Consider the following 21,741-nt stretch of genomic DNA (forward strand, 5'->3'; position numbering starts at 1 on the left):
TCAGGCTTCTTTATAGTCCAACTCTCACATCCATACGTGACTACTGGGAAAACTATAGCTTTGACTGTATGGACCTTTGTCAGCAAAGTAACGTCACTGCTTTTTAATACACTGTCTAGATTTGTCATAGCTTTTCTTCCAAGGAGCAAGCGTCTTTTGATTTCATGACTGCAGTCACCATCTGCAGTGATTTTGGAGCCCAAGAAAATAAAGTTTGTCACTATTTCCGTTGTTTCCCCATCTATTTGCCACGAAGTGATGGGACTGGATGCCATGATCTTCATTTTGTTAATGTTGAGCTTTAAGCCAGCTTTTTCACTCTCCTCTTTTACTTTCATCAAGAGACTCTTTAGTTCCTCTTTGCTTTCTACCATAAGGGTGGTGTCATCTGCATATCTGAGGTTACTGATATTTCTCTGGGCAATCTTGATTACAGCTTGTACTTCATCCAGCCTGGCGTTTCACCTGATGTACTCTGCATATATGTTAAATAAGCAGGGTGGCCTTGACGTACTCCTTTCCCAATTTGGAATCTGTCCTTTGTTTCATATCTGGTTCTGACTGTTGACCTACATACAGTTTTCTCAGGAGGTAGGTAAGGTGGTCTGGTATCCCCATCTCTTTAAGAATTTTCCATAGTTTATTGTGATCCACACAGTCAAAGGCTTTAGCGTAGTCAATGAAGCAGAAGTAGATGTTTTTCTGAAATTCTCTTGCTTTTTCTATGATACAACGGATAAGGAAATGGCAACCCACTCCAGTATTCTTGCCTGGAGAATTCCATGGACAGAGGAGCCTCACAGGCTACAGTCTATGGAGTCACAAGAGTCAGACACAACTGAGCGAATAAGCACACACACACACACACACACACACACACACACACAACGGATGTTGACAATTTGATCTCTGGTTCCTCTGCCTTTTCTAAATCCAGTTTGTACATCTGGAAGTTTTCAGTTCACATACTGTTGAAGCCTAGCTTGAAGGATTTTTAGCATTACCTTGCTAGCTATGAACATGGGTGTACAAATGTCTGTTTGAGTTCCTGCTTACAATTCTTTTAGGTATACACTCAGAAGTTGAATTGCTAGGTCATGTGGTAATTCTGTGTGAAATTCTTTGAGAAGTGTCAAGCTATTTTCCATAGCAGTTGCATCATTTTACATTCCCATCAGCAATGCATAAGAGTTCCAATTTCTCTACTTAGCTAACACTTGTTATTTTCTTGGTGTTTTGTTTTTGCATTTTGGTAATAGCCATCCTGATGGGTGTGGCGTTGAGAAGGTTTAAGCATGAGTCTTCTGGACTCACTAGCAAGAGAGAATCATCTGAAAGTTCTCACCAAAAAAATGGCATTTGACCTAGGAATCTAAAGATGGGCAAAAATTCTCCAGGCAAAGGAGGAGAAAGGGGTAACATCAAACAATGGAGCAAAGGGAGAGAAGAAATTGCTTGGCTTCTTCTGAAGCAGCAGGTGGTCAGCATGGGGTGTGTAGGGGAGGGTACCAAGATGTGAGTTGACAGGCAGGCTTAAGGACTCCGCTAAGGCTTTGGACTTTGGACTACAGGAGCCATAAGTGATATTATGTGAAAGTGCTGTACAAGTTTCAACACAGGATATAAATCCAAGAGCCTGGGATGCTAAAGAAAGAAATGTTTTTAAAGAAACAAATGTACTAAGTGAAGTCGCTCAGCCGTGTCTGACTCTTTGCGACCCCATGGACTGTAACCTACCAGGCTCCTCTGTCCATGGGATTTTCCAGGCAAGAGTACTGGAGTGGGTTGCTATTTCCTTCTCCAGGGATTGAACCCAAGGGATTGAACCCAAGTCTCCTGCATTGCAGGCTAACGCTTTACCATCTGAGCCACTAGGGGAGCCCTACCTGGAAATTGGAGGCAGCTTCTGGCTTCTACCAGGATGGGTTCCCAGGGTGCTAGCTCTGGCCAACCCCACCACGTTGGTTCTGATTGCAAAGGCACCCAAATGGCTCCCCTCTGTTGCCCTCTCCTGTAGGGAGGAGCTCAACTCTCCATTAGTCCACTGGATAGGAGAGTGGTGTTCCAGGCCGGGATGGACCACTGCAGTTAGCAATGTGTCGCCTCATAGTTCCAGATTCCAGGTGGTTCAGACACTCAGAAAATCTCCACAAGCAGCCACCTGCCTCTAATAGCCCTTCTGAGGCTGAAGTCGGTCCCAGATGTGGCCTCCTCAGCGCGACTGCATCAGCATCCCTTCTGCCCTGAAGAGAGGACCAAAGGGTTCTTCTCTGCATTCAACAGGTTAGAAGAGTTACAAAATTACAGCATATTCTCTCTCTCTCTTCTGGAAACTTGAACACATCCGCATGGTTCCCAGTGCAGGGACCCTGAAGGCCATGTAATAAACAGCTCTGTCCCACTCGAAGCCCTCAGCCATCCAGTTCTCCGCCCCGTTGGCCGGTGCAGCCTTCCAGTGGTATCTGAGTCAGGCCAACCTTTCACTTAGGAACTGGCATGGATTGGATTTGGCCTGAATCCCAGGACATCAGATCCTCAACTCCAAAGTCAGGCTGTCAAGCAGGAAGCCCTGGACCCGCCGTGTCACCTGAGTCCGAAGGCCTGGAGAGCGTGGAGCCTTCACTCGGAGCTTCCTGGGACCAGGTGATCCATTTCCCTCTGAGGTTCTCCTAGCACCTGTAGGGAAAGGAAAGGAGACAGGCGGGACGGCCTGGGGCTGGAGTGGATATACAGTGGGGAGGAGGCTGAGGCAGCCTGCGCCAGGACACGGGGGACTGTCTTCCGCAGAGCTGGGAAAAGAGAGCGGGTAAGAAGCAAACGAAGGCACACAGGTGAGGACCTGGGGCGAGGAGCCAGGAGCAACTGGAGGCAAGATGACACCCCGTTTCGTGCTCCGTTCCGTGTTAGGGACAGAGACCCGGGCGGCAGTGCAGCCTCTGGGGAGACGCGTGTCCCGCAGGCTGGGATCCACCCCTAGTGACGTGCCCAGTGCCAGCCCCAGAACACGACACTCACTCGTGCTGGGCAGACGGAATGCAGGATGGTGGCTGCCACTCAGACAAAGACAAAAGTCGTTAACAATCACGCCCATTGATCAAGCGCTTATTGTGTTCCTGACGTGGTTCTAAGTGCCCTCCGTGTGTTGACTCAATCAGTTCTCACCAGAACTCTACAAGGTGAGTATTAGTAATACCCATTCAGGGGCCCGGATGAGGAAACTGAGGCCCCGTGTACTTCAGTGACCTGAAGTAAGGACTGGACTGGGGATCTGAATGCAGGAAGCTGGGACCCAACCCAAGACAGGGAGCAGGGAGCAGGGGCCACCCAAAGGCAGACAAGCCTGGGGCATGAGACTCTTTCCTACAGTTTCGTCTCCGATCAGGTGCCCAGCTCTAACCTCAGCCCCCTCCCAGACCTGAGTGGGCGCCACTGGACCCTGTTCTGGGCTTGGAAAAAGTCATGATGAGATAGTTATGTTTTTCCCACACCGTAATTCCAATAATCCTTTCATTTGGATCAAGATCTTGATCCAAAAGCCGTTAAAGGTGTTGGGAGGAGAAGCAGAGCCCAGCATCCTACTCTTCCCTTCTCTGCTCCCTCTCCTGATGCCTTTACTCTGCTGTTCCCTCTGCATTTTTCGGAACGCTGTCCAGATGCGGAGGTATTTCCAAATGCCAGCTTGCTTCTTATACTCCCCACCCAGCTGTCAGCTCTTTTCCCCATGGGAAGTGGAGCTAACAAGGCAGTCTGAGAATCAGGTCATTTCTACTGTATTTCAGGCTTTCCAGGGATCCTGGTGCTGGGAATGGAAATGTCAACGTGGGGCAATGACATCGCCCCATGCCCTGTTCTATGACTACCGTTTATCCACAATCGATTCCCAAGAATGACAGAGGATGTGAATAATCAGCCATGCAGATGGAGTGTGGGGCAGCCAGGCCAGAGGAGGAAACAGAGATCCCCTCAAGGGAGAGGGAGGAAAGACCACTGGCTCAGGAAATGTCTGCTCTGGGGACAAAACGGGCCCCCGAGGAAGGCATCAGCCTCGGACCTGGCCTTAGCAGATAAGGTGTGTGTGCAGAGGAACCAATTAATCACTGGATGCGTTCTTTAACATCTGACAGCTGTGGGAAGCTCTGTCTAGGAAATGGGGAAGGAAGTCGTAAGAAAGGACCCTGAGGATATCACATGAAGTGGGAAGCATGGGCATTAGAATATGGTTGAAAGATCGCAAGTCCTGGAAACCAGTTATTGAAAGACACTCTTTGTCTCTTTCTCTCTCTCTCTCTCTCTCTCTCTCACACACACACACACACACACACACAGACACACACACACGCAGGCACGCACTGGAGTCTGACAGAGCCTGCGGCAGAGCCAGTTTTCTTTGGCTTCTTTTCCTTTAGGTCTGGCTGAGAAGATGGGGCTAGGCATGTATCACTGGTCATTTTAGTCAGTTTCACTTCCTGTTTCTCATGCAGAAAACATAATAATCATCATAATGATAATAATAGTTCCTCAGGCTTGCCACTGCCTCCTATTTATCTAGGGCCTCCCAGAGTGCGTGTATAAGTGGGAGGGGGAGGCCACTGCTTATCTGCTCTATCAGTCAACAGCTGGGGGTGCAGGCAGACTTGGAGATGAGGGTAGGGGATAGAAATTACCAACAGAAATTATTAAACTCTTTTTTTTTTTTCCCCAAGAAGAGGAATCTTAAATGGGTTGGTAGTTCCCCAAATAGTTATTCTCACCGCAGGGATGTTTATAAATCCCTTCTCCCAGGGTCCTCCAAAAATCAATCCTTCCCTTTTCAGCTCCCAGTCTGTCCCAGTCTAGGAAATTCTTGTGATCCAAGGCCCAGAGACCTTCAGCTGACTTCCTAGAATCACACAGCAGGAAAGATAGGACCGGACCAGGTTTCTTGTCCATCCACTGAAAGCCATAACCAAGAAGGGAATTTCCAACTCTATGGGGAACTTGCAAAGTTGTTAGGAAAAACCACAACTATTTCTGCTAAGGAAAAAATATGCAGTCCTCCACAGACCTGAAACCTCAGGACAGTAAGAGAGAGCTCTGCTTACTGGGAATGGGTTGGACCACCCAAGATTAGGACGGGGCAGGGGGGAACAGTTTCCAGACTTTGATCACTACAAAGGTTCCTGGAGTAGAAGTGTCAGGCCAGTATTTTAATTTTTTACCACCAGTCAAAGGAGCTGAGCTCCAAGGACAAAGGTTGAGCACTTGATAGGCTCTGGGGACTCAGACGGGAGTGGGGGGAAGCGGGGGAGGGAGCCATTACCCTGATGACAGTAGTAACTTGTCCTTCCTTTCGTCCCGCCCTCCCCTGGGGATCTGAGGACACACAGAGGGAGGGAAGAAGCAGGTGGCTCAAGAGTCTTTTCCCTATGAACAAAAAAGAAGGCAGGTAGAGAAAAAAATTAAACCACCAGAGAGAACCTCTAATTTTGAGTTAAGATTAAAAAAAAAAGCTTCCGCTCAGACGCAAAGACACACAGAGAAACACATCCCACACAGATGCACGCCGAAGCACTATTTAGCTACACTAGGGATGAGAGGATGTGAGATCACACATTTATTTATTGTGGTATTTTTTATTGTTGGTTTTTTCCCCCCCAAAGACAGTCATAAGCCTGGGGCAGGATGGTGAGTGCCAGTCTAACAATGTGAATATGAGAAGTTAACTGCGACCCTGTGAATAATCAACCTGAGGCTGTCAGGTGAGGAATCCACATAGAGAGGGAATAATACTAACACCACATTCTGTCAGACCTCTCCACCATGACCCATCCGTCTTGGGTGGCCCCACACCCAAGGCTTAGTTTCATTGAGATAGACAAGGCTGTGGTCCGTGTGATCAGATTAGTTAGTTTTCTGTAATTTTAGTTTCAGTGTGTCTGTCCTCTGATGCCCTCTCACAACACATACCGTCTTACTTGGGTTTCTCTTACCTTGGACGTGGGGTATTTCTTCACGGCTGCTCCAGCAAAGTGCAGCCGTTGCTCCTTACCTTGACTTGGACTCACGACGGTCCCTCCTGACCTTGAATGTGGAGTAACTCCTCTCTGCCCTCCTGTGCCCACGCAGCCCCTGCTCCTTGGGCCTGGGGTAACTCTTCTCGCCACCGCCCCCGCCCCCAGCCCGGCCTACTCCTCTTGGCTGCCGCTCCCAGCCCCCAGCCCGGCCTAGCTCCTGTCGGCCCCTGGCCTAGCTCCTCTCAGCCACACCTCAGATATGCAGATGACACCACCCTTAAGGCAGAAAGTGAAGAACTAAAGAGCCTCTTGATGAAAGTGAAAGAGGAGAGTGAAAAAGTTGGCTTAAAGCTCAACATTCAGAAAACTAAGATCATGGCATCTGGTCCCATCACTTCATGGGAAATAGATGGGGAAACAGTGGAAACAGTGTCAGACTTTATTTTTTTGGGCTCCAAAATCTCTGCTGATGGTGATTGCAGCCATGAAATTAAAAGACGCTTACTCCTTGGAAGGAAGGTTATGGCCAACCTAGATAGCATATTTAAAAGCGGAGACATTACTTTGCCAACAAAAGTCCGTCTAGTCAAGGCTATGGTTTTCCCAGTGGTCATGTATGGATGTGAGAGTTAGACAGTGAAGAAAGCTGAGCGCCGAAGAATTGATGCTTTTGAACTGTGGTGTTGGAGAAGACTCTTGAGAGTCCCTTGGACTGCAAGGAGATCCAATCAATCCATCCTAAAGGAGATCAATCCTGGGTGTTCATTGGAAGGACTGATGTTGAAGCTGAAACTCCAATACTTTGGCCACCTCATGCGAAGAGTTGACTCATTGGAAAAGACCCTAATGCTGGGTGGGATTGGGGGCAGGAGGAGAAGGGGACGACAGAGGATGAGATGGTTAGATGGCATCACCGACTCGATGGACATGGGTTTGGGTAGACTCCGGGAGTTGGTGATGGACAGAGAGGCCTGGCGTGCTGCAATTCATAGGGTCGCAAAGAGTTGGACACGACTGAGCGACTGAACTGAACTGAACTGAATACTAACACACACACAGCGATCACTACGTGCCAGACACTGTTCCGAGCTCTTTATATGCATTTGTTCATTTAACACTCACAGCAAGCCTGTGAGATAGGCTGCAACTCTTATGATCCACACGCTTCTCATCCACACTCATTTTAACCCTGGCTGTCCTCAGTAAATTATCCAGAAATTATGAAGAATTTCAAGAGAGCAACCGCAGAGCATTAAGCCAAATATGGGGTTCCGAAAGCACACGTCTCTGTGTGAACACACGGGTCACACACCCATGAAGCTGGCCCTGCAGAAATCCACCCCCCTCCTCCCCAGAAATCCTTGCACAGAACAATTCTGCTGTCTTCTGTGATATGACTCTGGTTTGTGCCCTAGTCCTGAACAAGGAAAGAGAGTGAGAAAAACACATTGCATCCCATGTACATCGTACGGCTTTGTTGAAGAAGGTATCCCAAGTTTGGTTTTCAAACTTGACCTGGCTCAAGGGTCCCTCACCAGTTCATGGCCTGTTAGGAACCAGGCTGCATAGCAAGAGGTGAGTGGCAGGGTGAGCGGGTGAAACTTCGTCTGTATTTACGGCCACTCTCCGTTGCTCACATTACCCCCTGAGCTCCTCATCCTGTCAGATCAGCAGTGGATTAGATTCTCGTAGGAGCAGGAACCCTCCAGTGAACTGCACAGGCAAGGGATCTCAGCTGCTCACGCCTTACAAGTCAGTTCAGTTCAGTCGCTCAGTCGTGTCCGACTCTTTGCGACGCCATGGACTACAGCACCCAGGCCTCCTTGTCCATCACCAGCTCCCCAAGTTTACTCAAGCTCATGTCCATTGAGTTGGTGATGCCATCCAACCATCTCATTCTCTGTCATCCCCTTCTCCTCCTGCCCTCAATCTTCCCAAGTATCAGGGTCTTTTCCAATGAGTCAGCTCTTAGCATCAGGTTGCCGAAGTATTGGAGCTTCAGCATCAGTCCTTCCAGTGAATAGGCAGGGTAGATTTCCTTTAGGATTGACTAGTTTGATCTCTTTGCAGTCCCAGGGACTCTCGAGAGTCTTCTCCAGCACCATAATTTGAAAGCACAAGTTCTTCCGCACTCAGCCTTCTTTATGGTCCAACTCTCACATCCATACATGACTACTGGAAAAACCATAACTTTGACTATATGAACCTCTGTCAGCAAAGTGATGTTTCTGCTTTTAATATGCTGTCTAGGTTTGTCATGCTTTTCTTTCAAGGAGCAGGCATCTTTTAATTTTGTGTCTGCAGTCACCATCCACAGTGATTTTGGAGCCCAAGAAAATAAAATCTCTCACTCTTTCCACTTTTCCCCCATCTATTTGTCATGAAGTAATGGGACTGGATGCCATGATCTTAGTTTTTTGAATGTTGAGCTTTAAGCCAGCTTTTCACTCTCGTTCACTTTCATCAAGAGGCTCCTTAGTTTCTCTTTGCTTTCTGCCATTAGAGTGATATCATCTGCATATCTGAGGTTGTTGATATTCTCCTGGCAATCTTGATTCCAGCTTGTGAGTCACCCAGCCTGGTATTTTGCATGATGTACTCTGCATAGAAGTTAAATAAGCGGGGTAACAATATACAGCCTTGACATACTCCTTTCTCAATTTTGAATCAGTCCATGCCTAGTTCTAACTATTGCTTCTTGGACTGCATACAGGTTTCTCAGGAGACAAGTAAGGTGGTCTGGTAATCCCATCTCTTTAAGAATTTTCCACAGTTTGTTGTAATCCACACAGTCAACGGCTTTAGTGTAGTCAATGAAGCAGAAGTAGAATTTTTTTTTGGAACTCCCTTGCTTTTTCTATGATCCAAAGGATGTTGGCAGTTTGATCTCTGATTTCTCTGCCTTTTCTAAATACAGCTTGAACATCTCAGTTCATGTACTGTTGAAGCCTAGCTTGAAAGATTTTAAGGAGTTTAGCCTGGCTTCAATCAGAAAGGTAAAGAGATCTGACTTCCATAACCTTCACTATCCATCACAAAGTAATTGGCAGCTCAGAATTGTTTCAAAGAGTGCTGGTCTTGATTGCTACTTTAGGTGAAGAAGCCCCAGTCAGAGATGCTTTACCTCAATATCTTTAAAAGTCTTACTGGTACTCTGATACCATTTTAAGATCAACCTAAGATACCTTGGGTCCAGAATATAACAACCTCCCCATACCAGTGAGATGCATTCAGCTGGAAAGATAACTGTGTTGTACTGTACTGTACTTTGTCGTGTAGTTGTGTCCGACTCTTTGCAACCCCGTGGACTGTAGCCCACCAGGCTCCTCTGTCCATGGGGATTCTCCAGGCAAGAATACTGGAGTGGGTTGCCATGCCCTTCTCCAAGGGATCTTCTCAACCCAGGGATCAAACCCAGGTGTCCCACATTGCAGGTGGACTCTTTACCATCTGAGTCACCAGGGAAACCCAAGAATACTGGAGAGGGTAGCCTATCCCTTCTCCAAGGGATCTTTGTGGCCCAGGAATCAAGCTGGAGTCTCCTGCATTGCAGGCAGATTCTTTACCAGCTGAGCTACCAGCGAAGCCCTGGAAAGGTAACTAGCAGTAGCTTAACTCATAAAGCAGATAATAGTTTCTTAACAAGCCCTAACAGAGGTGATCTCTGGTTGTTTGGCAGCTCAACAAAGTCGTCAAGTACCATCAAGGATCCAGGTCCCACCACCCTGCTGTATTGCCATCCTCAAAGGACTGGGTGTCACCCTCCAGCTCAGCGCATCCCTTCCCTGTTCCAAGGAGGCTGCAGTGGCTTCAAGCTTCTCATCTCCAGAGGATACGGCTAAACAGAGCAAGGAAAGAGGCAGGAGTGAAACAAAGAATACAAACAAATTGTAAATTTTTAAAGGCATTTTTGCTGTGTTGACTATCTTATTTACCAAAACATATTTGGACAGCAAGGAGATCCAACCAGTCCATCCTAAAGGAAATCAGGCCTGAATATTCACTGGAAGGACTGATGTTGAAGCTGAAACTCCAATACTTTGGCCACCTGATATGAAGAGCTAACTGATTTGAAGAGACCCTGATGCTGGGAAAGATTGAAGGTGGGAGGAGAAGGGAACGAGAGAGGATGAGATGGTTGGATGGCATCACCGACTCAACGGACATGAGTTTGAGTAAACTCCGGGAGTTGGTGATGGACAGGGAAGCCTGGCGTGCTGCAGTCCATGGGATCGCAAAGAGTCAGACATGACTGAGCAAATGAACTGAACTGACTGATTTCCAGGTAACCTCAGCAGATTCATCCTTATGTCTCATTGGCCGGAAGTGGGTCACATGCTCATCCTCCAGCAATCACTGGAAAGAGCAAGTGGAATTCCTCCAACTCCTCCCCTGTCAGGGGTCGCCCATCCCAAGGGAAGAAAAAGAGAGAGGTCAGCTTTTGTAACTGACAGTATGTGTCCCACTCCCACTCAGCTGACTCTTCACTTTGATCTTGTAACATTTTTAAGTATCCTTGGCCTTCAGTTCTGCTTCTCCCTGACACCTGCCCCGTTTCTCTGCTTTCTTCCCCTGCAAATTCACTGAAGGAGCCATATAACTGTATTGCCTCCAATGAATGATTGATAGGATCTAGTTACTATTAAAACCTGGGGCCCATAGTAAGCCCTGTGCCCTCTGCCCCAGGAGAGCAGAGCCAAGTTCTTGGATTTGAAAATAATAAAAGACATGAAAGTTTAGTTTAAAGGATGAGGAGTGGCTTATGAGGGTGATTATGTATGAGGGTGGGTAGGAGGAAAGAGATAACACATAACATCAACAAACAAATTTCAACAAATCTATTTTATCCAATAAAATAGAAATTGGAAAAAAAAGAAATTGGGAGGCTCAAGTTCAGTTTTTCCTTTTTCAGGGAAAAGACAGCACTTGAACCCAGATCTTTAAGACCCTAAAGCACATGCCTTGTCATCTTCCTATAACCACAAACAGCCATGAAGTCTCCTTTCCAGAGATGGTGATCTGCATGTACAGGCTCATGCATTCATTAAACAAGTGTTTATTCTGTGCCCGTTATCAATCATGCGCAGCACTAGGCCCCAGTGTGGCTGTGTCTCTGCTGTGGGAAGGGGCGTTCAAAGGACCTCTAGGGGTGCCTTCTGGCAACTGTAGAAAACAGGCAGCATCTCCTCTTTATCTGCTGTTGTCAGTATCTGATGAATTCCCACTGGGGAAGGGGCTAGAACACAGTGGACACTACTTTTCTGCCCACGCTAGGAAGAACAGTAGAAGGCAAAGTCACCAGAAGTTCAATGGCCACACTGGACTCCAGCATCTCTCACAGAGTCCAGTGTTAAAAAGAGGTCCATAAGAAAGTTCTAGAGATGGATAGTGGTGATAGTTGCATAACATAAATATCCTTTAATGCCACAGCATTGCACACTTTAAAAATGGTTAATATTGTAAATTTCATGATATATACATGTTATCACAATAAAAAGTACACTTAGCAAAGTAAAAAATAATCCTGAAACACACTGTGCAACATTTCTCCTGAATGGACACCTATCCAAAGAACTGACTGTTCATAACATTCATGCACTCAGCTCATTTTACTTTCAAGCTATCAGTACAGAAAGAAAGGAAGGAAAGGGGTAGGGAGGGTGGGGACAAACAGTACCGAAAGCTCCATCAGTTTATACGTGGAAAGGGTCAGGACCATAATTGAAGCATAAAACTTGTTCTTCTGGCTTGTTTCCTGCCAAGAGCATCCAGTATCTGATAGACTAAGTCACAGTGCACATTTTTAAAACGTCCAGTAAGGTGCCTAAAAATAAACGTAAATCATAAAGACTAAGTGACAATGGCAACAGCAATACAGACCCAGGACTTTGTCTTTCCAGCATGAGTGCCACAATCACCAGGCCACTTTGACCTTCCTTGGCAGGCAGCCCTGGACAGCTGGGAAAGGTGACTTCCTGACCAGGATCTGGGAGCCTGGCAGCCAGGGGGGCTGAGCCATGTGGGGGTCTCTGTCCAGGCTGGAGGGACAGTGATGCCAGCTTCCAACAAGGAAGACCACTCCAGCAGTGGTCCCAGGATTAGGCAGTGGTCCCTTCCCCTGGACACACGGTGACTCCTTGCCCCCCACCTGCAACACTGGGAGCAACACTGGCCTTTTTGGGGAGGGGTCACAGTGCTTCCCTCCTCGCCACATGGCAAATATGGAAACAGCTAGGCTTGACTAAAGATATAAACAAGAAGTCTGTTTTCCTCCATGGAGCAAAAACGAAAAGTGATTGTGTTCTCGTTGGAACCAGGCTGGGCTGCTGTTCACAGAATAGCTCCAGTGTTTTTTTGCCACTAAATGTGTCAATCTGTAAAACTGAAAAGAAGATCCTGGCTAGGAGCCATAACTGCAATTAGGAGAAAGAGAAGGAAGCTAGAGGGACTCAAGCCTGGAGTCACAGGCTTCTTTTTTTGGAGCTTGGAAGGAAAGACTGCCCACGGACCAAGGTAGGGGATAGCGAAGCGGCCCCCAATGTAACTTTATCCCTGTGATCACCACCAGAGGGGGCAGTCGCTCCACATCGGTGGTCTCTGCCGTGCAGAGAAGGTGCACCGCACCTAAGCCATGGGTGAGGCCCTCTAAGGCTCTAAGGGTCCTTTCAGCGCTCCTCTGCCCCTGCTGCCTGCATTTACTGAGCAGATGTCACTCTCCGATAAGGAAGGCGCTGCAGGCCTCATCTGATCCCTGACAGCTGGCTGTTTCCCCCACTCTTGAACAGCTCCAGAAATAAACTCCAGCACCTCACTTGCCTGTGTCACAGGCTCCCAGTGTGGGCTACTGGCTGCCCACAGCCGCTGAGACAGGAGCCAGGTGAGGGCAGGTAAGTTCCTTCAGGTGAGGCAGCTGTGCGTGAGCCCCATGGAGGGAGCTGGCTTCCTCCTCCAGCCCAGGGCGGGGCCCAGACATCTGCTTCCACCCTCTGGCCACCGCGCAGACCAGGCCTGAGAGCATCAGCTGGACCCCTGGCCTGCGAACCTGAAGGCTGCCTCTTGGGCTCCTTGCTCTAAGAGACACCCTCTGTGGGGGGAGTTTGGGCTCATAAGACAACCCCATTTAGCATCGACTCCCACCCCTCCTCCGAGAAGGCAATGGCACCCCACTCCAGTACTCTTGCCTGGAAAGTCCCGTGGACGGAGGAGCCTGGTAGGCTGCAGTCCATGGGGTCTCGAAGAGTCAGACACGACTGAGGGACTTCACTTTCACTTTTCACTTTCATGCATCGGAGAAGGAAATGGTAACCCACTCCAGTGTTCTTCCCTGGAGAATCCCAGGGACTGTGGAGCCTGGTGGGCTGCCGTCTATGGGGTCGCACAGAGTCAGACACGACTGAAGCGACTTAGCAGCAGCAGCAGCAGCAGCCCACCCCTCCTTGCCCCAGTGCATCTGTCTCTGCTTCATTCCATCTGATGTCCTCAGAGGAAAGGCTAATTAAATGGAAAAGGGCTGGCCTATTTCTGGTGTTTTTCAGCTAAGACCTGGAGGAATAGCCACAAAGTTTGGATAGAACTGCAGGGAGGCTGAAAAGCTCTGGGGTTGGCTGGTTATTCTAGGATTGGCAGGCCCTAAGTCCTAGTTCTAGTTAAGGTTCCATCTCATTCATTCCCTGGGTCATAAAATCTGAGGCTGGGGGTAAAGTCTGAAAGAAGGGGCAATACCCTCTGGGGGTTGACTCCTCCCACATTATCCTAGAAGACTAAACAAGTTCATTTATTTGGCTTACTTGTTGCAAAGTCAGAGCAGCAACAGTTTCCAAATAACCCTTTATATTCTCTGAGGAGAAATTGCAGGACTGGGGGACATTGCAGGGGTGGATGTGGGGTGGGGGTGGGGACAGGAGCGCCCAATCCCTAGCTCACATTCCATTCCTTTCATTTGAACAAATACTGTTTCCTTCTAGAAGATTACTTTCTTTTCAAAAAGAAAGCTCATTTTACTCCTTTGCATCAGAACATTCTTTGGTTCCTGATTTGCCTGTTTAACGGACAAAATCCTTAAGTGTACTCCAAAGGTCCCTTTAAACCAACCCAAACATTTTTCACCAGATTCAATTCCTGCCATCCTATACTCTAGCCATCCTGAGTTTTTCATCATGTCTTTTCATCTCTTGTGTCTCAACACACTTCAAGTCCTCGCCAGGAATTCCCTTCTCAGCAAATTCTACTCACTAATGGACTTACAGTGTAAATACAACCTCTCTGAAGTCTCTCTCTTTTTTTTTTAAACACCTCCAGGTATTAGTCACTCTCTGCTATACTTCCCTAGAAGTTGGATCATACCTACATTACACATCCTATCAAACATATTTTAATAATTTTTTACATGTTTCTGTTCTATGTAAAATATGAGCTCCTGAGGGCAAGGATGGTGTGTTTTATTCACCCATACTCCCCCGACGGAGTCCAGTGAATTTTTATTGATGAATTGCTGGACGAATTAGGACATCACTCTTGGAGGTGGAGAAACCAGAGATCCCAGGGGGAAAATAGGCAGTTTGGAAAATTGATCCTTCCCAGTGCAGTAATATGTGGGCTTAGCCTAGTCAGATGGGTGTCTTTGGCCCTGGCTAGGATGTAAAATCTCAGGGAGGGAAGGTCTGAAACTTGACCTTGGAGCAGATCCAATTGCAAAGTGGCATTCTGATACTGGGATGAAAGCTCTCCCAGCCTTGTCTTACATGTCCTCTGAGCCCCTTCTCACATTCCCACTTCTTCCAGGAAGGCTTCTTTGAACACTTCTGCTCTGGCCTCCCCAGGTGTCTAGGTTCTCACAGTTTCCCCCTTGGTAGATGGCACAGTGCTGTTGTGTTTTATGCTCCAAAACTGTTGATTAATGCTGATGAAGTTGCCTGCTCAGCATCATGGAGACTGTTGTTCCTAACCTCCCCAATGGATCCCTCCTCAGCCTTCTCCGCTGTGCTCTGTGCCTCTGGCTTTCAGGAAGGTTCGGTCAGTGAAGGCACCAGAGTGAGATGAGAGGGCACCGTGTCCGTCCTCTTGGTCTCTCTTGCTGGTCAGAGGTCAGCAGGCCGTCTTGCTCCACCAACGGCCTCCTCCGGTGGGGCTTCTCCTGCAGCCTCGTCCTGTTCTCTACGGTTCTCTTGGCTGTGAGGCTATGGCTTGTGTGCTTCACTGTCTCTCAATAGTTTTCTGTAAACGTGTCCACATTTTGCAAGTGGCCTCTTCATCAGACTCTCCCCAACTCCTCTGTTTTGAGTGAGGATTGAACCCAGCAGCCATGGGAACCTTTCTTGCCCTTATGTCTAGCTGGGTAACTGTCAGTGTTCTTTAGATGCCCACTCTACATTGGTACCCGCAGTTGGCTCAGAAGCAAATGTCACAATTACAGGAACTTCGCTGTTTCTGCGTATGTCCCAATCCCCCACTGATTTCATAAATTTTCCAGTCAGAGAAAGGGGGCATTCGACCCCAACCTCAGAGGAATCTGCATAGAGTTTGGAGTTCCAGAAAAGTTCTTGAGATCACAAATGATCATGTTCCCTTCCTATATGTTCAGTGTTTTTCTGGACCAATGAGATTCATTAACTTGGAGTATTTTGGGGTGGAGTTCAGGGGTCCCAATCTCCCCATTGAACAATCAACCATCTAGTCAGTAATAAACTCCAGAGCTGTTGAGTGAGAGCTGCTTTCCCACCCCGAGCCATCCATCAGCCTGCTCAGGCTGTTCCCTTGGCCTCCCCACCCTGCAGAGAGCAAGTTCTGTCTCCTCGTGACCCCCAGGCTGCTATCCAGCCCCCACTGCAGTGAGGCTGCACGCTTCCAACCACGCCACCCAAGGTGTTTGTCTCACCAGCAGGATCTGAGCAAAGGAGTCTCTTGGCTCAAGGTTCCCCAGCGTCTCAGGGAGCTCAGATCTGAACAAGGAGGTCCTGAGCTTGCTGAATCATTTCACCTAGTTCAGTAAAAAGATCAGTTCCAGAGTTACACTCTTCTCCTGGGAGCCTTATGTGCTGCCCTAGTTTGCCTGGAGGGCCCAGAGAGCTGGATCCGAAACATGCAGCTTGGGGGAAAACTGAGGCCTGGGGAGGTGCAGCTGTGGGCCTGGGAGAGCGGGAGAAGGAGCTGCTGAGCTGGGAGGTGGAGGTGGGGAAGGAACGCACGCAGGGGGCCAAGGCCACCGGAAGGAAAAGATACACGGTGCAGGGGTGGAGGGGTGGTACACACACTAGGGGAGGGGCAAACAACGGTTTGGCGGTTGGCTTCACCAGGGATCTGGGGCCAAGCTCTTCTCCCTTCAGTCCTCTACACACACAGCTGTCACCAGACCTATCACCCCATCCCAGGGCCAGGACACGGGACTGAGGGTTTTGCCCGGAGTTGGGTCCCACCAGCTGGCTCTGTCTGTAGCCCGAGTTGCCCCTTCCCCCTGCCCCCCCCCCCCCGGCCTCTAGGCCCCACAAAGAGGAGCTGGAACCCTTGCCCACACGGCTCCCCATGCCAGCAGAGACACTGGAGCCGGGAGATGACCGAGCTCTTTTTAACCAGCTTCGGCTCATGTGACTGGCTTTCCTCCAGGCAGACAGACTCAGGCCGGCCCTCAGGTCGGGCCCACAGCACTGCTGATTTCCTGCTGGGTTGTCCTCAGGCAGAGTTGGCAGGGTGGGGCTTTGTCACCATATTTAAGCCTCAGCTGGCGCCACTGAATTGCCCCAGCCTCAGCCTTTGCCCCTTTCCCAATCCTGCTGGTAAAAATAACCACCACCACCCCCCACTTTGGCACGTTTGGGGAGCTGGATGGAGGCCAGGGGAAGGAGCGTTGCTGGGAGCGCAGTGTAAACACTGCCTGGAGGTGGGTGTTGAATGGACACGGTTGTTTGCTAGTAGCGGTGCAGAATCTGGCTCCAAACCCTGGTTCTGCTGCTAACCGAAGGGACAAGGGTATGGATTTGCTCTCCCCAGTCTGGGCCTGTCTCCCACATCTTCAGTTGGGAAGAGCCTGCGCACCAGTCACCCATGATCGCTGAGGCAAGAGGCACTGCTGACAGAGGGCGGTCAGGGGCGGAATGGTCAGAGCTCGTGATGGACGGGGGAGTCACCACAAAAATCCTCCCCGGACTTCTCCCCCTCACCTTTCGTCTTGGGAGGGGGGCGCTTAGTGTGTCTGGCATCACATGCATCCCACTGTATGCCAGTTCTTCACCCGAGTTTAACTTCCCAGAGAATTTGAGAGCGAGGATAAAGGTCTCATTCCCGTGTGAGCCATCCAGCACAGTGCCTGGCACATTCCTTTACTGAAAGAAAGCAGGTAGGCAGAGAAAGTGGGAGGTGGGGCCTGGTGCCCGCTGGGGGAGCCCCTGGGATCAAAAGAGGGCACCCCCAGAGCCCTGGGGCTCTGGGGCCCTGGTGTCCAGCCCAGCTTCCGACTTTACAGACTGTGACTCTGTGGTCCAGAGATCTCAGTCCCACCCACGCTTTCCCCGGCTAAGGCTGTGCCTCCCTCCTCTCGATACAGTAGGACTTAAGACTGGGAATCCATCAAGGGCAGAGGGATCACTTTCTCTGAAACGCAGCTGCCAGGTTGAGGTAACAGGGGCGGCAGGGGCGACACAGCAGCTGGGAAACAGCTGTCCCCTCAGGAAGACGCACCGCGGAAGCCCCAGTGCCTTATTTTAGCAAGGTTGAAGGGAAGCATCTGTGGTCTCCCAGAGAGGTCTGGAGCCACTCTGCCTGGAAATCTGCCTGACGTTTTAAAGCAGGGAGCTACTCTGGGTTCCAAGGAGAGAAAAGGGCCTCCTGGGTGAAGAGGGTTTGCTGAGGGGCACCGGGACCGTGTGGGACCGCCGATCGGAAGCTGCAGGAAAGGACCTCAGGGCTGAAGTCCCTGACTCCACCCCACCATTCACTTCGGTCTTAGGCTCAGACAGGGTTTGATGATGGGACAGGAATAAACAATGTGGATTTAGCAATCGGAGAAAATGGCAAGGCAAGCCAGCTCACAAGCCAGTTTGTTGTGGAGGGAAATCAAGCGAGAGAGGGAAGAGCCTGCCATTTCCTCCTCCCCTGGGGTAGCTTCGGATGGTTGAGGAGGGAATGGCAAGAGTTACACTCCCATCTGAAATCATGTTGGAGAATCCCCAAGGGTGACCCCATCTCATCTTCAAGTCAGAAACGGAGGGAAGTGAGAGCCACGTGGCAACTGGATAGCTTGTCTCTACACCTTTCGTCTCTACCGTATTTTCTGTTCCACTTTCAGCTCAGAACACAAGGCTCTAACACAGACATCAGAGTACTCTCTTCTGAAACTCTCCCCTTCCCGCCCCATTCACCTGAAGACTTGAAACCAGAACGGAGTGTAGGTAACTTAATGTTCTTTCTAACCCCACTGCCTGGCTTTTTAAAATTCTGAACAAACGGTCTGCGGTCCTGCCAGTGCACTTCATTCCTGACAAATGCCACTAGGGTGTTCTTTTTTTCCACACACAGCAATTGCTCAATAAGTCACTGTCGAGAGAACAAATGCACCAAACAAGGCCTGTACAGAGGGCTGCAGAAGGGCAGAGGTGAGTTTGGTTCGGGCCAGGGCTCCACCCAGGGCAGGATTAAGAATTCTCTCCACTGGTTCCCGTGGGGTGCCATCAGGAGTGAGGCAGGGCTAGGCAGCCTCTGTAAACAGTGGGGTGCACTGTGCACGCTCTAGGAAGGGCAGGATCAGCCCCTGGCACTGGAGCCGCTTCCCATTTCTGCCTCTGGACTGGAACGCCTTCCTGGACGTTAAAAGGCAACAGGCAGCACACCTTGAGCTCCTATTGTCATTTCACTGCCTTTTCCAAGTTCGGATAGATTTGCCTTAAATGGAACCGAAAACCCACGGGCATATCCTGGCTTGGGGTACACTATGTCAAAGTTGAACTGCTATGGTAAAGGCTGGTATCCTTTTAACTCCCCCCTGGCCTGTAGTTTCTCCAGACGAAGTTAGTTTTTCTAACATGCAGCTGCTTCATCTGAGTATGAGAAGGTCCTTTTCTAGCTGTAGGCCAGGGCAAGAAGGGGGAACTCAGGGAAAATTCAAGAGTGGCTGAAGGCAGTTCTTCCGTATCTGCTTAGCTCCTGTTGCCGGGGCAGTAAGGTCCCAGGGCCAGCTACATTACCTGTAGACAAAAAAACACCAAAACTTCCCAAATAAGCTGCATTCCTTAGGCTGCTCGCCAGATTTCACCCTTAGGCCGAGCTTGGGCCCCAGGAGGGTACATGTGGTAACTCCTGACAGGAGAGCTGCTAGTTAGGGCTCCCTGAAGATGGGCATCCCTGAGCCCACACCTGTTTCCCCAGCTCCCTCTCTACAACAGTGCCAGAGCTCATAGAGAGACGCTCTAGAGAACTCACAGGATAGTATAGGCTGCCTCTCTACAAGGCTGTTTTCTATTCCACTGCTTTTCTCATCTCAGTATTTTCTTGTTCGAGCACTTTGTCTCTCCATCATTATCACCAAGTTAAGAGAGGCTGTACCTGCAGCCCTAAGAATTCAGTGGCTGATACTTATCCATTATACTGGGAACACTTCAGAGTATAGCACTCATGGCCTCCTGGGAAAGTCGTGAGCCTTGGTTTTGAAACCATCAAGAGATGCTGAAAAATTCTCAAAGCAATTTTTATTTTTTTTAAAAAAACAAACATCCTAAGGAAAAAACAAAAAACCACTGACTCATCCATGCTTTCCAGAGGAAGCGAGTCAGCAGATTCAAGTGAACAGTGATCAAATCCCATGATACCAAATGATTCAAACCTGATGCTTTAGACACTGACATCCTGAGCTGAAATAGCCACAGGTCACCATCTGGCCTGATTTAGGGGAGCCCTTTCTTTTTAATTTATTTGTGTGGTAGCAGAAGAGGTGAGAACCCTTCGAGTCAACAGGCAGGCAGACTTCTGTTATAGAAAAAATTATGAGAGCCTGGGCTTGGCTTAATGGTTGGTGAGCTATTAAGAATTGTATCCTTTCTTTCAAAGTCTAGACGATATATTTGTAGCTCTGGCTTATCTCAGGGAAAATGGCTCTCAGCAACCAGAGCTTTTAGTCCTTATGTGGACAGGTTTGCTTAAAAACTTCTCTCACTGAAATAGTAGGCATAATTTGACACACTTGAAAGGATTACCCCTAATCACATTCTGGTTGAAGGTCAGGTTTGGAAGTAAATTCTTGTAAAATCTTGGGCTTTAGCAAGCACAGGTTGAAGATAAAAGTGGGACACACTGAAGAGATTAAAAACATTGCAAACTGAGTGGCTGATCCCTGGCAGAGGACAGCTCTTCCTTGACTTGCCAATCCCTGGCCTTGTCTATCCTTGTTCGAAAGCCTCCAGGTTGTTCATGTTGTAGGTGACTGCAATTGCTCTGTGCATAGTAAGCTATCGAGTTCTACAGACTGGTTACCTCCGGCGAGACTGAAGAAACGGAGGAAAACGTGTTCTGGCAGTTCCACCTAATTCAAAGGATAAGTACTTCTCCTTCATTCTCAAAGGAGAAAAAAGCATTCAGATGCAGTCTGGAACAATCGCTGTCACCCTGCCAACTTCCGTGTTTGTGACACTGAATAACAGATGCAAGAGAAATCATTAAAAATAAATGAGAGAGAATTTTCCATGATTCACTAAAGCAGTAGGCGTACTCTTGTTAGTCAGGAAAGCTTAGAACCACATATCACCTGCTACCTAAAATTTAGCATTTAACTTGATTTATTCCTAGTTAGGAATTAAGCAAAACAGAAAGTTTCAACATGACCAGCTGCTACAGATTCAGTTTCACAGTTAAATTTTTGTTTAATCTTTTGTTCAGTTTTTTGATCATGTAATAAACTCCATTCTTAACAGGCTCAATGTCATGAAAACTAAAATATAATGACATTAGTTAGCTAACCTGTCTGTCCCAACTCCCCTTAAAACATCTAGGAATAATTGAAAGACACGTGTACCCCAATGTTCACTGTAGCACTATTTACAATAGCTAGGAAATGGAAACAACCTAGATGTCCAAAGGCAGATGAATGGATAAGGAAGCTGTGGTACATATACACAATGGAATATGACTCAGCTATAAAAGGAATGCATTTGAGTCAGTTTTAATGAAGTGGATGAACCTGGAGTCCATCCACTCCATTATACAGAGTGAAGTAAGTCAGAAGGAGAAAGACAAACACTGTATATTAATGCATATATGTGGAATTTAGAAAGATGGTACCAATGATCCTACATGCAGGGCAGGAAAGGAGACACAGATGTAAAGAACAGACTTTTGGACTCAGTGGAAGAAGGTGAGGGTGGGATGATTTGAGGGAAAAGCACTGAGACATGTGCATTACCGTATGTAAAACAGACGACCAGTGCAAGTTTGATGTGTGAAGCAGGTGCTCTGGGATAACCCAGAGGGATGCGGTGGGGAGGGAGGTGGGAGGGGGGTTCAGGATGAGGGAGACACATGTATACCTGTGACTGATTAATACTGATGTATGGCAAAAACCATCACAATATCATAAAGTAATTATCCCCTAATTAAAAATTTTAAAAAAACCCTCAAAAACAAAAACACCTTGGAATAAAGCATGTTAGTATGGTCATAATCAATTTTCTCCAGGGAAGGAGATCCAGGCCAGACTCTCTCTTCTTTCATGGAGCCCTTGTGGGACAGAAGCTGAATCTTTGTATCATAGTTAGGTTACGGTTGCATTTTC

Source organism: Giraffa tippelskirchi, chromosome 5, assembly GCF_054371585.1.
Source record: "Giraffa tippelskirchi isolate mGirTip1 chromosome 5, T2T-mGirTip1v1.2.pri, whole genome shotgun sequence".
Lineage (NCBI taxonomy): Eukaryota > Metazoa > Chordata > Mammalia > Artiodactyla > Giraffidae > Giraffa > Giraffa tippelskirchi.